Genomic DNA, 13,244 nt, shown 5'->3' with positions numbered 1-13,244 from the left:
CTTCTCCCAGTAGTGTGTCAAGCTTGCATTGTGACTGCTGCTGAACTGATGTTTTAACAGAACTATGCATTATGACTCCAATATCTCTACCTGATGGCAGATATTTAATTTATAACCCATCACTGTGTATGTTTAGTTCAGGTTATTCTCCCTGCTTCCCTCTGCTCCATGTGCATTACTTAAACTCTTCAGTGATTCAATTTCATGCAGCCACTCAGTTTCCTAAGACTCTTCCAGATCAGTCTGATCTTTTCATAAGCATGGTGTTTTTTCACCGTGGTAAAACTTTTTTTTTGTTAACAGATAAACTCAGCCTGTACCCTATAAAGTCCTTCCAAATTACATCCTATAAAAAAAAAATCCTGCATTGTAACCAAACCATCAAAAAATCTGATTTCATTCATTGTGAAGATAAGCTACCCGGTAGCAGAAACCAACATGAGTCTCACGAATCTGAAGTACGTTGTTTGCAAACACTGTTTCAAAGGTCTTCACTTGATCTTAATCTGCATGTGACTGCTGCTTTTTCAGAATAAAAATGTGTAAATCAGAATTTCAGTAAACCAAAATCTATAAAGCATTTGGTGAATTCATGCTAAGAGTGAAATTTTCTTACAAAATTGGGTATATGCATGAAGTAATGTGATGACACTTTGCCTACATAATGCAACATTTTAGAGTCAGTTTTGCATTCTTCTGTCCATAAACACTAATATGGATGTTTAATAAACAAGTAACATCTTAACTTTTATTATGATACTGCAATGGAATAGGTTACAGCCAATGGGCTCAGGGCCAGACAGACCCCATCACCACACCAACTGCAAAACACTTAACTGTCTTTTCAAGAAATTGAAGAGAGACAAAAAGAAAGGCCCATTGTGCCCTTTTTGCAGGGGAACAGTTTAGGTTTGAACAGTTCTGACCTGAACAATGAGCATTAACTGATTCTATGAAGGTTTTTCCATAGCTAGTAAGACAGTCAAACAACTCACAAGTACCAATCATTTACTTGTCATCTACTTTTTTCTCCTAGTAAATCATCGCAAATGTTAGAATTAAAAATATGAATGAAAAAAAGTGAAAATTAGTCATACCAGCAAATATCCCTTCATACCAAGCCCAACGAGCCTTTCAACACAGTACTAGATCACTGTACACCCAAAACAACACAACAATCTTTGTTTCAATCCTTGATATTCTGAAGCCGTAAGTAACTTAACTAAATAACCAAAGTAACTTCTCTAAACTGTTCCTTTATTTCTGTTAGGCTGGTAAGAACTATCTAGCAATCTAATGCAGTACTTGAACAGTGGTCACTGTGCATCTCCAGGCTAAATCCTGACATAATAAAATGCAACTTTTGCTTCTAAACATCAAATACTGTATACCTCAAAAAATCTTCTGAAACATCTCTGAAAAAACTGTGCGTCTAGGTGTTTGTCACTGCTTTCCACAATCAGCAGTTCTCACTAAAAATATATATTACAACTTACACTGCTATTTTTGGCCCAGAATAAGGAATTTACTATTTCTGGATCACCTCTGTCACGAGTCTCCCCTAGAAGTTAGCATGACTTTTTTCTAAAAAAAACAAAGTGACTATTGTAAAGAATCAGACTTGAAATATAGCACTCAAATAACTCTTCAAAATTTATGCAAACTTTTGCAGAAAACTACCAATTATTTACTGAGTTATGAATCACTCAAATTATATATGGAAACAGACACTTGTAAGGGACTGATAATCTAAAGAATAAGATTCTGTGTACAAATGCAACATAATACAATGCACATGAAGATTCATACACATCACCTAACTATCCTAGCACTCAAATTATCCACATTATTGCCTGTGCTGCTGGAAGCAACAGCGACAGCACACAGTGAACAATGAACCCTTCCCTCAGTCCAAATTTTATAAAATTAACAGAATGCAGGCAAGTTCTGCTGAGGTCAACCTATGAAGCAAAAAAACAAAGTAACTCAGCTTTTCCTAGCATATTAGAGATCCCACTTACCAGCATTTCAAATGTGTCCTACAACATGTAACACAGATCATCCCATAAGATGATTGCCCATCTATTTAAGTGCTTCACAACATAGCAAAACTACAACAATTACATAAACTAAGCATCTAGAGGGACAGAAATTAAAAAACTGACTGTGCTCCCTATATGTCTGTGTTATTATAAAGTCTTTATGCTATTAACGGATCTCTCAAAATAGGTAATTCATTTCCATGACTGCAAAAAGACTGTAGGCTACATTTAACCACTACTCTGTACAAACCACTTATATCAACACAATAAACTTTGCAATATGCTGTATATCCATAACATCATAATAGTTGACACTGAAAATTTACTGGCATCTGCAAGAGTCAAAAGATTATAAATTTCAATCAATTATAATCAGAAACAGCTTGACACATAGAAAACACCTCTCAAAAAAACAAGCAAGTATTCCAAGCTGCTCTGTATCTTTATCACACACAAATAAAAGGTAAATTACCTAGCATTATTTGTTCCTTTTAGTTCCTAATGCCAGGAGAAAAAGGGCTTTTTATAACTGATTGCACTTACTCGTTAGTTTTACCCTAAAATAAGCAAGAGTGAGTTCTTTCCTTCCCCGCATGCCCTTTGACTATTTCTTTGCATGATGAACACACTTCTCCATGCAGTTGCAAAAAACCACTTCAAAACTAACCCTCTGAACAAGGCTGAACTATGGAATCAATACTTTCCACTCTTGTTCAAAAATATGTTTGGTTCAGTGAAGACGACTTGCTAGACATTTAAGTTGGGGGTGGGGTGTGCAAATAAGGCTTGAAAAGCACTTCTGGAAAAGAAAAAAATATGACAACTGCAGAAAAATGTAATATCACAGTTAAATGCCTAACAGTAAAGAACCTTCAGTAACAGTTTACTTTCATTTTAGGAATATAGTTTTTCCTTAAGCTTTCTTTTCTTTTCTAAAACTTACTTCTCCAAACACTCTTACATGCATTAAGTAGCAACTACACAAACCTTTAAATAGTGTTATTTGGTAGCTGTTGGCAAGTTAAAAAAAAAAAAAACAAACAAACACACAAGCTGAAAACAAACAAACTTGCCAAATGGAATGCCATCCAAAGACTCAGCAGTTTGGGACATCCCTATTTTGTGTTCAAACATCCACCCACTTCGCTTAAACCCTATCCTCCCAATCTTTCTTTGATACATTCAAGGTATGACTAAATCCAACCACTTTACTAAGTTGCCAGAAAGATAAAGAATTGCTGGAATGTATTACTGTGACTTTTTTCAATAATCTACACCTTTCCGTTGTGTTTAATCAAGACTTTGATATCAACTTTCTTCTCATTTCTCAGACTTTCTTTGGTACAGTAGCTTTTTAACATGGTCTATACTGACAATATGGTAAAAAAAATTCCATCAGTGTCTGCTGTTAGACGTCTAAGTGTCAATGATTACTAAGCAGACTGTTCCCATTCGGGCAGGAGAGGGAGGAGCATCCCTTTACTTCTTACGGTAATTTCCCTGGAAAAGCCAAAATGGGACTCTCTTATTGTTTCTAATACTAGACTTGGTAAGTAAAAAAACAGACGAATTATGCTTGCTTTGAAAGCTCTTACAACTGTGCTACAAGGATTTGTTTCTGGCATTGCAGCTGTTGTAGAGGTTGAGTCCCCAAACAATCTAACTATTGAGCACCCTTCTCTCCTGCCTCACTTTTCTCTTAAACCACACAGTCGTTGTCTCAACTATTATCTCTAATCTAGCTCTTTCATCAACATTGAAAAGAAGCAGTGAGGTGCTTAAGGGTAACTCCAAGGATGAAAAATGATCAGAGCTGCAATGGAAAAATACTGGTTTGCATTTCTTAAGGTTTAGCCTTTTTAAAATTGCTGTAACTACTTAGAAGAGACCACAGCTGTAGGGAGTGATAATATCTTTTACTAAATCAACTGATACAGCTTGAAAAACTAGACTCTCTTTCACGCATGTATGCCTGGTATTTTTAACTCACTAAATGACTAAAACAGTAAGGAACCTTCTTTAACGGCTTCCTATCTTCCTGGGTCCATACATAGGGAGTAAGAATTTATTTACATCTTTCCTCAGCAATGCTTTCTATCTACATGTCAGATTATGAGGTAGTAACTTATAACACACTGGATCAAAAGATGCAAAAGACTGGGCATTCTCGGCTCCCTTGTACACCCACAGGAACTAAGCATGTTTGGAAAATTGATTTTCACAGTCAAAAGTATAGTTCTCTTTTTAGAAGTTCCAGTCACTAGTGCAAGCAAAGATACAGGAAAGTTCCCAAACTAAGTGTATAAACTAGTGGAAATGCCTCACTTTATTTCTAACCTGGAAAAGTAAAACTGAAGGGGAGGGGGGGAGTATCAACTTTACTAACACAGCTTATATATATTACTAACCAATATTTCTAAGTATGTATTTTTCACATTATAACAACAGACAAGCTTACCCATATAAGAGTACAATCATTTCTAATACATCCATTATTTTTTTCCATGCGATACTCAGCAAGACTGTGCTTACTATTATTTGACTACATCCTCATTTTGCATAATATAATCACATTTTCCACTTCTAGGTTTTCCTCCAAAAGGGCATTCAATACATGAAAACCACAAATTTCACCAACTGCAGCTCTAGCAAGGTAACCTTGCGTAAATCTAACAAATATTTCTTATTCAGAACAACAAAAGCTAACCAAAGGACTAAAAAGGTTGGCTGATGTTTTTTAGGCTGCTTTACATAACTAGATTTTGTATTCAAGATGTATGTCGCTACTTACCCTTACACTCTGTGTCTTTTAAGCTCACAGTTTATAATTTTATCCAGCATTTAGTTAAAATTAAATATTTAACATTGAGGCTGTTCTATGATGCAAGCACAGATAAAATGAAGGCCTCTGTGGCTGCAGTGACCAGATTTCAAATGCAAGTCGATCAATAAAAAAAACCTCCAGCACAGCCTCCGTGTGCAAGTAGAATGGTTTATAATAGCTTGCAAACGACTGTGCTTGCTGTAACCAGCTGTTCTTAAATTATGAATATGCAACCAATTCATGTTCAAGCCAAATCCCAGCACTATTTCTACAGGGAAATCCCAGTAGTTTTTGCTTGTTCTACATTTTAGTTCTGTTAAGGATACAAATAGCAATAAGCTTCAGAACAAACAGGACCAAACTATCGACATTTCATGCACTAAATCCATTATCACACAAGGAGTTGTCAGTCTCCAGAACTTTCCTGTAACAGCTCGGGCAATACAACAATGATCTCCCAGCCAAAAATAAAAAATAATTTTAAAAACGTCTCCACAGCAGACATGAAAGCCCCTTTGCAAAGCTAACACTTTTTGCTTCAGCCAATCAGACAGTCAGCCCTGACCTGCTTGAATGCTTGCATCAAGCTTCAAACACTTAGAAACATCAATCATAAAAACAAAGACAGGACATTGAATTATACAGTATTAACCTCCAGGGTTTGCATACAAAGACCTTAGATTTATTTCTGTCCTAGCACATTAAGAGCTTCAGTACACTGTTCTTTACACCAAGCTGGCTGCCAGTTTGATGAACCTCTCTGCCCTCAGCAGGAGTACAGCGTCTTTGATTAATGAGTGCACGCTTGTGGAAAAGTGCAGGAACAGAAAATGGGGCAAAATCCACACAACTGTGTCCCTACGCATCCAATGGACCACTGCAATAATATTTGTCAAATTGGTTTTCTTTTGTACAAGACAAGACTGAGGGCTGAAGAGGGGGTTGTGAGGTTATTATTTCTGATTATATCTGGATACCACACACCACTGCTTTAAAATACGTATCTGATAAAACGCAATGCATTGTTTATTAAGAATCTTTCAGTGTTAGAAAAACATGCATTCGCTAATACAAATCGATTAATAAATAGGGTCACAATCCAAAAAAAGTTAGCTACCTATTGAAAGTGAAAGAAAAAACACTCCCCAGGAAGATTTCAAAGTTTTAGCTTCTAGTCCAACAGTCTCACGACTGGGATTCAAGCTCAAGAATAGCTAGGCAGAGTATTTTATGCCTTTAAATCATTGTAATTAATAAACATTCTAAAGAAAATCTAGCTTACATTTCCTGTAAATTGCAAGAACACTGGTAGGCTTCTCCATTATTCAAAAACTAAAATTCTTCATTATCCCTTCCAACAATTCCAGAGCAGAAGTAAATTCTGTGTGAGGGTCCAAAAAGAAGGCAACATCATCTGACAGTCACTGCATTATATCTAAGCCTGCCTTCTTTCCCAAGATTTTATACAGCCAACGTTACCGGACACAAGTCTTTATATTCAGCAGTCCCACTGATTTCAATGGGGCCATTACTAACGTAAACAGTCCATCAGGTAGAGCAGTTTTTCAGATGGTGCCTTTGCTTTTTCAGTAGCTTGAATTTTAAGGTTTTGTGTGATTCCTCCCTCAGGGGCTAGAAAAATCTCTGCAGTCGCTTCTTGCAAACTACCAAGGCTTAACCCATTCAGCTCTTTACAATGCCTGACCTACATCAAGTGAAAAGAGAGTGTTATGTCCTTTACACACAGAAAACAAGACATTCGAGGAGACCCTGATGGGTGTGAGTAGGAAGGCAATGGCAGAGATTTCACGTTAATGGCAACAGGCATCATCCTTCTCAAAGAATGAAACGAACACTGACAAGCCCAGAACATCTTTTCCTAAATCTGTACTTTCAGAGACTATGTCTGAGAGATCATCTGTCATTAGGTAGGGTCGAAAAATGTACTTTCTTTGATATGTGTCTTTTCCCCACCGATCTGAAAAACATTCACATAAGAAGAGAAGAAACTGGTATTCGGAATTTTGTCAAATGCACAAATTCATTCTGTTAAACTAAGCATGGAAAAACCTTGTATCCTCCTTTCCTTGTTCCTACATTAAAAAACTGAAACAAGCATAAGGGTTCTTCACTTTCCAAGACTGTTTCTTTCCCCTGGTGTTCTCATTAAATGCTAATACTGCGATAAAACGCATCACAATTTCTCCTCCCTCCTCCAAAAAAGAAACAAAAATCGAAACAATACTGTAAAATTAGTAAGTTTTTTGGTTTATTTGCATTTAAATCTCAAATGAACTTCTGTATCTGACTTCAGAAAGTATATTAACTTTTAAGGAATGGCTCAAGACCATAGCATTATATAGCTGTAAATTTAGGGCAGTGAAGAGATAAAAGAGTAAGCAGTAACTTAACACAGCTAATATGTGAAACTGTGTGCTAACTGGATTAAATATTTATGTATTTTTTTAACTTAAAATTGTATTATTAAGAAAGAAACAGAAAAATACTGCATCTTGCTTGGCCCTTCTGCAGAGACCAGACAAAAACACAGTTCCAATTTCTTTTAACAACTATGTGCACTCAACTTACCTACCTGAGTAGCGCTACTCTCTGCAGAACAACAAATTAGACATTTCAGTTTTCAAGGAAACATCTACCCAGCACACTACAGATCAAAGTCCATGAAGAGAGCTTTTCCTTCTACTTCTACCAGCAACTTCTGGTGATGTTAGTAAAAGACTAAATCCTTCTGTGCACGACAGCCCTCACCTGCGTAAGAGTGAAACTAACACTTTCTCACCTTCATAAAAATACAAACAAAACAAAACAAAAAAACTAATGTGAACCTAGTATTTTCCTTATGCAAATTTTCTGGTGATGCCTTGTTGATTTGTTTGTTGCTTTTTTTCTTCCTTTTTTTTTTTTAATAGGCAAAAATTGTCGAGTAGGGGGAGTATCTAGTTTCTCTAATCTCACTAATGTGGTATCCTTGTTTCTGTTCCTCATCAGTAAAGAGGTAAGCAGGGAAGAACTACAAACCCTTACCACTCACTTAAAACAAAGACGCACTTTCATTCTACCATTACACAGAAACAATACAATAAAAATAGTTTTAAAGTAAAAACGAAGGCGCATAAACAAAGTTTTTTTAAAAGCATAAATGTCAGCCAAAGAAGACGTTTCATTTCCTTCTTTGATGCAGTGTGGAAGATAACATTATGCAGAATTCAAAATTTAGATATCTTCACCACAAACTTCCAATTTCTTTAAAATACACTGACCAACACATACCTACTACATTTTGCCAATGTTCAGGATGTTGTAAACTATCCAACAATCATAAAAAAACACTGCTGTCCTTGACACCTGTGTCAGTGTTTCTTCTGATGGCAACTGATGATCACAAACTACTTTATAACATGGTATGACATAATTTACTGAATGTACTGTAGTAAAACAAAATTAACTCAAAAGTTCAGCCACTCTTGGGAGAAAACTGGTAGACTTTGAGAATCTTCATTGGGCCAAATTACCGAAATGACAAAAACACAAAGTACCACTCTTCTGTAATCTTCTATTAGAATACAGTTTGCTGGCTTAAGAAAAAAAAAAAAAAAAAAAAAAAAAATCCACACCCAAAAAACTACTTTGTTTTATTTAAAGATACCTGTATAAGGGACCGGGGAGGCAGAAATCATTGTGATCTGAACTGTGGGATGCCCTTACAATGTCAGGGGGTGCGTGTGTAGCAAACTGCATTTTGGTTGTACTAAGTCTGCCTCCCAACATCTAAGATCTCTTAATCCCAAAGATGCCATTATAAGAATATTATAAAAATGAAAGCAGTCAAGTCCTAATGCCTCCTTTCCCTAATTCAGGGAGATGAGATAGAAAGAACAAGCTTCCTTTTCTTTATAACTGTGATAGTCCATATCTTGTGTAAGAGCTGAAAAGTAGCAACAAAGACATTAACAATTGCAGTTCAAGCTGGGAGTGACTGTTCTGCTTCAATTCAATGACACCACTAATGGCTTCTTAGCAGTTCCATGCAACCAACCAGCTGTCAAGTCGATGCATCAGAAGAAACAGCTATGCACTCCCATAAGAAAAAGCAACACATAAGGATGTTTTGCAAAACATCTGCTCCTTTACACTGCAGTTCTATCATAAACATGCAAACAAAGAAAACGAGAAAAAGGGCAACAGGACCTAAAAAGAAAGACTTCCATTACTTTCTTACTTGCATTTTCAAGTGTCCCAAAAAGACAAAACATTCAGTCTTGTAGCACTTCCTTCTTCTCATAAGGTAAGTACAAAGATTAAACAAATGTACTACAGTGGTCAACCAATGCTTATTCCTTCCATAACACAAAAATACTGCTAATTTATCTTTTGAAAATGCAAAGCATCTTATTGAAAGATGAAAATGAAAATCAACTATTTCTCACCAAAAGGTACAAAGCATGTATTCAGTTATCTTTCCCGTAATATTATTCAAACATTTCACAATGCCATTGACAACCTACAATGATCTACAAGAATGGATCTTAAAAACAGTTACTTTCTTTGGGAACATTCACTTGTAAGGAACCCAGCACAGTGGTATTTAGTTAAAAAAAAAAAAATTAGGATGAGAAATACCAGTACCATAATTCCAATTTATTTTCAATATACATTAGTCACAAAACCTTATTTTGTGCCATTCAGAACAGACTTTGGGTCAGTAATGAAAAGAGAACACTGCCTGATCCTCTTTTACTCTCTCGAGAGTTCTGTTCAAGAACTCCACCACAACCTGATACTAATGCTCCATTGCTTGCAAGCAATTGGTACCATCTATGATGAAACAAATATCCCCTCCCTGAAGTGAATATAAAATTTCTTGATCAAAGAGATCCCTTAGCAACTCCTAATGCTTCTTGTATACACACCGTATAAAAATTACTTTGGCTACCATTTTCTTAATATTATGTAGTTTACTGATTTCGCAGCATTGTGACAAAATGCATACATAGTTTATCATAGGTATGAGACACCAAGTATATGAACATTATCTGAAACTACTTATCCTCTGTTGCTCACCTTTTATAATCTGTCAAATCTTCTAGACCTTTGCTGCATGTATAATTTAGAACCATCTGTTGTACATGCTTTCAACTATTTAAACATTTTCATCTACCTAATATTCACGTAGCTGGCTAATACTCAATTCAACCATACTTTCTGTCCCATTAAAAAAAAAAAAAAAACACCGCCCCCCCCCCCGCGAGGTAAGTATCTGATATTTGTTCCAACATAACCCTAAGGACAATTTAGGTACGTCTTTCAATACTGACTTGGACAGAAGTGTCGATGTACTAACAGCTACCCCTATTACTTTCTATGTTAACTGTTGTCAACGTTTTTCCCAACCCTGAAGACAAAGAAAATGCAAATTAAACACAGGCAGTTTGATGTTCTCGTTAGTGTGACTGTAAATATAGAGCGAGCGTAGAAAAAAATACGGAAAAACAGAACTTTACCTAGAATAGTTATTCCTTAGCAAGTATCCTGTGTTTCACTAAATCATATCATGTGACCAGAAAAACTTTCATGAGATTTAAAAAAAAAAAAAAGTGCAGTTGAGAAGTTAACAGAACAGTACCTTTTATTGTTTCCCTTTTCACAACAGCTGACAGAGCTTACAGCCAGAGGTAAAGAGATTTTTTATTATTATTATTATTAAAGGAGTTGGGGTTTTTTCAATTAGTTTAGCATAGTAACCACGTTTTGCCACCCACAATACATAGTATCTAGAACATAACCCAAACTACATGTAACATGTATATATAAGTACTTTCCAAGCAGAACCTTTCAACAATATAGCTTAACAAGTCTGTTGTTTCCAAATATGCCCCCCAAATCTGTCATTTAACAATGGAACAACTGTATTTCCATGTTCCTCATCCCAAGCAGAAACTGTTTATTCCTCAGTGAAGATCCTTTACCGAGCGTTTCTTTTAAACTTCACGTCAGATTACTACTTTCTGTAAACAAAAATACTGCAAATCTCTAGATGATTCGTCATTTAACAGAGGAACTTCAGAATGTTTTTCTAAACAACCAGTTAAGCTAGCATTACGTATTAAATACTAAAGGGGGGGGGGGGAAGAGAGAGAATAACAACCCCAAAGCACAATTATTTCTCTTCCTGTTGAAAACCCAGACAGCTGATAAAGAAGCATATTCTTAACGCTCCCTGAACGCGCAGTCTCAACTAGGAACCTTTCTCTTTAAAGTGCGGTTTACAACACGTTAGATGAGGAATTCCGGGGGAAAGCACACACGCTCTTGGAAAAATTCCCCTTAAACTTTACATGACGTCACCGTCTGTCCCTGTAACATTCCCTAAACTTTGAGTCTTACCCAAAAGGACTTTCAGGATTTCCACTCCTTCCCTCCTAAAAGAGATGGACAGACTCGGGAATAAAAATTTGCCCAAGATGGCGAAAGGCTCGTTGTTTAGAGGGCAGAAAAATGGAGGATATTGTAATATACACAAAGAGACAAATTTCAACAACCCGGCCCAGCGCCGCAGCTGCTCGTCTCCCCTCACAAGTGAGCAAGGCGCACAAAGGAGAGAGGCAACGGGCCCGCAGCGACCCGGGTCCGCGGACGGCGCCCGCTCCCGGCCCGGCCCGGCGCCCCACCGCCCCACGCCGCGGAGCGGGGTACGCCCAGGCACCCGCGCTCGGGACCGCCAGGGGACGCGGAGGCCGGCGCACGCTCGTGAGGAGGCAGAGCGTGCTCCGGCCGGCTCCGCGCGGCCCCGTCGCACGCCGCTCCGCGCCCGCGCACCGCCAACTAGCGCGCCCGGGCCGACCTGACAGTCCCGGCCGGCGGGCTGGCGCCGGGCGGGGAGGGAGAGAGCGGGGCGGCAGCGCGGGCTGGAAGGCCGGCGCGGAGCGCACCGCGCCGCGCCACACAAAAGAGCCGCGCCGGCGGCCGCCGCCAGCCGCTGCGCCGCCCGAGAGGCTGCGGGCCACCGCCAGCCGAGACGTGACCGGCGCCGCCCGACCAAGCGGCGGGGTGCGGCCACCAGTAAAGTTTAAAATTGCCTGGGACCCGGACCGTCCCGTCTCGAGACACCCCGGCCCGGCCGCTTCCCTGGCACCCCGCCCCCCTCACCCCGGCCCTTCCGCCGGCCGACCGCAGCCCTGCCCGGGCAGGGCCCCACGGCGGGACCGCACTCGCGCCGGGAGAGGCGGCCGGCCCACCACAACAAAGGCGATGCGCACCGGCAGGGGAACGGCCAGCGAGGCGAGCGCAGCGCTGACCGGGGAGCCCGAGCCGGAGCTCGGCGCGGCAACGCGCTGCGGCGGATCAGGCATTCATCGCGCGGCGGAGCGGCGCAAACTCACCGCCGCGGCTGGGAACGCGCGGCCGGCCTCTCCTCTCGGGCGGCTGCAGGCCGGGGCGCGCGTGCGGCGAAGCCGTCCCTGCCCCGCGCTCTCCGGAGGCCGACGCGGCTCGGGGAGGGGGCGGGGGAGTGGATGAGCGCGCGGCCGGGCGCGAGTGCGCGCAGTGCTGGTTGCCCCGTGCCCCTGGCCCGGCGCTGCGGGGCTCCGCCGGCCCCTCCTCAGGGCTCGCTCAGCTTCGCCAGCCGAAGTGACGTCAGCCAGCCCGGCTCCCTCCGGCAGCGCGAGCCGGGAGGGAGGAGGAACCGCTCGTCGGCCCCGGCGGCAAATGGCGAGCGGCGGGGCGCGCGCTGCCTGCCGGCTGCCCGGCGCAGCCCTCGCGCTCGCTCCGTGCGGGCGCGTGCTGTTCGGAAAAAGTTCGGGACGGGGGACAAAAGGACGCGAGAGCGCGCTCGGTGGTGCTCCGGCAGCGAGCTGGCGGAGCGGGGGAACAGCGCGGCTGCCCGCCGCCAGTACCTGCGTCCGCGCTCAGGCAGCGGGCGGGCGCAGGTGACAGAACGAGTCTCAGCACAGCGACAGGGAGTCTGTGGCACAAACAACAGCCGTCTGCTGGGGAAAAAAACGAAAACCGACAGAAGGCGGCCCACGTGCGAGGGAGGAGGTGTGCAGAGACTCCCAGCAATCGGTAGTTCGCAGGGGAAGCGATGTTCAACTTCTGCGCGTTAGAAGAACGAGATCAACTCAGACAGAACAGGCAGGGAGGGCGGGGGGTGAAGTTAAAGTTGTGGGGAGGTGTTCAAGCGCACCAGCTACTGCCCCGAGACTCTTAAGGAAACGCGGCGCACCTTTCGAATGCCAGCGCTCCCGCCCTGCTCGCAGCAACCTGTGCGGGCTCTCTGTGAGACAGCAAACGCTGCGCGCCCCCGGCCCTGCGCCGCACCCCCCATTCCCCTTCCCGGCGCGGGCGGGTCAAAGGGCGCT

General features: G+C 41.4%; 1 protein-coding gene across 1 annotated transcript in view; it reads right to left on the bottom strand.

Annotated features, from left to right (window-relative positions):
• BAZ2B (bromodomain adjacent to zinc finger domain 2B) overlaps positions 1 to 12,476 on the bottom strand; it is a 148,139-nt gene extending 135,663 nt beyond the window's left edge. The window contains exon 1 of the mRNA XM_075431032.1: positions 12,267 to 12,476. The gene's annotated coding sequence lies outside the window, so the exon portion shown is untranslated. The remainder of the gene's footprint in view (positions 1 to 12,266) is intronic.
• Positions 12,477 to 13,244: the final 768 nt, after the last annotated feature.

The sequence above is a fragment of the Opisthocomus hoazin genome, chromosome 9, assembly GCF_030867145.1.
Source record: "Opisthocomus hoazin isolate bOpiHoa1 chromosome 9, bOpiHoa1.hap1, whole genome shotgun sequence".
Lineage (NCBI taxonomy): Eukaryota > Metazoa > Chordata > Aves > Opisthocomiformes > Opisthocomidae > Opisthocomus > Opisthocomus hoazin.
The sequence above is the reverse complement of the archived record's forward strand: the minus strand, read 5'-3'. Positions and strand labels throughout refer to the sequence as shown.